Genomic DNA, 3,035 nt, shown 5'->3' on the forward strand with positions numbered 1-3,035 from the left:
TTTGTGCTACTCTAGCGACACAACAGCCCTGCCGACTCCCCACACGGGAATCTACACACACAGCGACACTCGCTCCACTCGCCATGTCTTTCTGTGCAATTTTCTCGTACGAGGTCATTCTTCAGGAATCTTGAGCGTTGCAAGAACGCAGCTATTTGGCTGGCGGCACGGCACGTCACGTGCTCCGTGGTGCATGAATCGGCGAGGAGCCCAGCACACGAACCACTCGCATGGGGGGGCCTTGTGCACCCTTCTGAACAGACTGTTGGAAGAAGGTGCACACACACACCCCAACAAATACACTTCGTATAGTGATGGTGGAGGGCGGGGTGAATAGTGATGGTGGGGGTTGAGGATTATTGTGATAGTGGGGGGGTGAGATGGTCGGGGAGATGGAGAGAAGATTTTCAGACGAAAATCTTCTTCCCGTGGCAGCGCTTCTTGCTGATTGAAGGCCTCCTGCAAAAGTCATTATAATATGAGAGGTTGACTGTCAGGTGGCTTCCACTTCGTAGACCTCGGCCACGAAGGAGGAGCAAGCCCTCTGTGCCCGCGTCGTCACCCTTACCGCAGCTCGGGGGCGCTTTGCGGGATGAGCCAAGCAGCTGCTGCTGTCGGGTCCAGCTGCTCTTTTCCGCCGGGGTCGTTGAGGTGGCTTCATGGCCGCCTCCATCTCGAGGCAGATGTCCTTGACAGCCGCCGCCTCCCAGAACCCGACTGTAGGAACTGGTCGACCTCTGATAACTGAGGCCCGCACAGGCCCGGGCAGCAACAGCAGCTGTACAGCTGCTCATATCCGAGCAGGGGCTCCTCAGCCGTCAGGAGGCAGGCGTCGAGGAGGTGGTAGTACTCCGTTGACTCCGCTCCTTCGGCACAGGATTCTGGAGGGAAAGCGAGACCTAGTGCACGATCAAGGACGGGCACGTCAAAGCTTTAATTTAAAACTTTCGTGACTGCAGGGATTCATATTCATGGTTCTTTCGGTAAAGTCACGTAGAAGGGAAACAAAAATATAAAACAAAAAAATTCTCACGACGTTTCGACTGCAACACAAGCAATCATCGGGTGTGAAAACCACAACAAGAAAGTTTTTTTTTTTAACTTCTACGTGACTTTACCGAAAGAACCAAGAATACACGTCAAAGTTGTTTCCCACTGAAGCAAGTGAGTGGTGGTGTTGATTGTTACTCGCGATGAGCACCTACCCCAAGTCTGTTCCGGCTACATGGGGCGGGGTTTGGTCGGATCAGAATCTCAATCTACATACTGGAGGAATACGATGAACTATAAAGCTCGTTTTCACAGATGTTCAGTACCTTGGTTCGCCTCGTAGTCCTCGACTACTTCGGCCCAAGCGGCTGTGGAGGAGGACCTCGCAGGGTTCTTAGAATCCGGAGTCGATAAGGGAGGGAACCGGGGGCGGAGGAAAAAAATTGTGAAGCGTACCGCGAAGCACGCTCCTCATGTGCAGCTGCAGAGACGAAGATCCCCCTGGTAGCCTTGGGCTAGAGCTGTGCTGAAGAGCAGCACGGCACACCACGCCTGGCCACCTTTGTCTCCCCTATGCTGATGTTTTTAAGGGGAGGTCTCCACATTGGTAATGTTTTAACACGTTGAATCAGATACTGTAATCGTTTTGAGTCTGAGTGGATGTAGAGGAGGCCCATGACTTTTTCAAATAAATCTCAACCACTGTGGAATATAAATGCGCGCTACTCTAGCTGCACAACAACAGCCCTGCCGACTCCCCACACGGGAATCTACACAACAACAACCGCCATTCGCCACTAAGTGGCGGTTACGTCACCATCACGCTTGTGCCAGGCCATGTGCACCTTGAGGCCACGTGAAGTGTCGAACGCCCGCTGGCAGGAGGTCACGGGGCAGACCCAAGTGCCACGGGTCGACTGACTAAGATGACTGGCTGATGCACCATCTGTGCCCCTACTGTGCCAACCTGCTGTGCTTTAGCCACCCGGCGCTCCGCTCGTTGTGAGCGTCGCTCCTCCGCCCTCCGTTGTTGGAGGGCAACTGCCTCCAACTGCCAAGTAGCATCCTTCACGAGCCTCCTCCACAGAGGCCGATCTTGACACCACTGGTCCCAGTCATCGGCAAGTCCACTCAGCTCCACGTCCTCCTGTACCACATCACTCCATATCTTCTCTAGCCCGTGCCGCGCCCGTTTAGCCCCCTCGATCCGGCCGAACAAAAGCTGTTTTGGCATGCGGTAGCTGGGCATGCGAGCTACATGACCCAGCCAATGCAGCCTTGCCTGCCGGAGGAGCTCACCGATGGGACCTTGCCCAGATCCTTCAAGGATTTGTGAGCTCACAATCCCGCCTGGTTAAAGCCAGGATGAATCGTAGGCAGGCTAGCCTAAATGTTTCTAACCGGCGAAGATGTTCTATTAGGGGGGTCCACGCAGGGGTGCCACCAGAAATTCTGGGCCCTATGGAAACCAAAATTTCTGGGCCCCCTACATTTTTACAGATAAAATTTAACCCAATAAACATGCCCAGTATACTTAAAAAAATATACTTAGCACATTGCATAGTTAAAATGTCTAAAGATGAGTACAAAGCCTACAAAAACAAGAAAAACATAGAAATATGTACTTGTTTACATAAAAGGTAGAACGTTTATTATTGCAATTGCAAGCACAACAGAACATAATGTACACATTGACATATACTTTACATGAACACGCTTTAGCTGGGTCAAACTGCTCAATCAGGAAACATCAGCTAGAACTAACCCATAATTAAATCAGTCCAGGAATAAAACTAGCTAGGCCAAAAGGGCTCAAAATGAAGACACACCAGGAGTAATGCCAGGCCTAAACCAGTCCAGGACTAAACAAGTACTAAACCAGACATCAACTGTTTGTTATCCAGGTCTAACAAAGTTATGTTCAACATCACTTTATAATGGCCCAGCGGCGTGCCTTTCTGCTGGCAAAATCACGTAACAAATCATCAAAGTTCAGCTTTCTTGCCAGTTTGCTTTCAATGGATAGTATGGCAAGGTAACAAAGT

Source organism: Petromyzon marinus, chromosome 21 (genome assembly GCF_048934315.1).
Source record: "Petromyzon marinus isolate PM22_M1 ecotype Great Lakes invasive population chromosome 21, UKy_Petmar_22M1.pri1.0, whole genome shotgun sequence".
Classification (NCBI taxonomy): domain Eukaryota; kingdom Metazoa; phylum Chordata; class Hyperoartia; order Petromyzontiformes; family Petromyzontidae; genus Petromyzon; species Petromyzon marinus.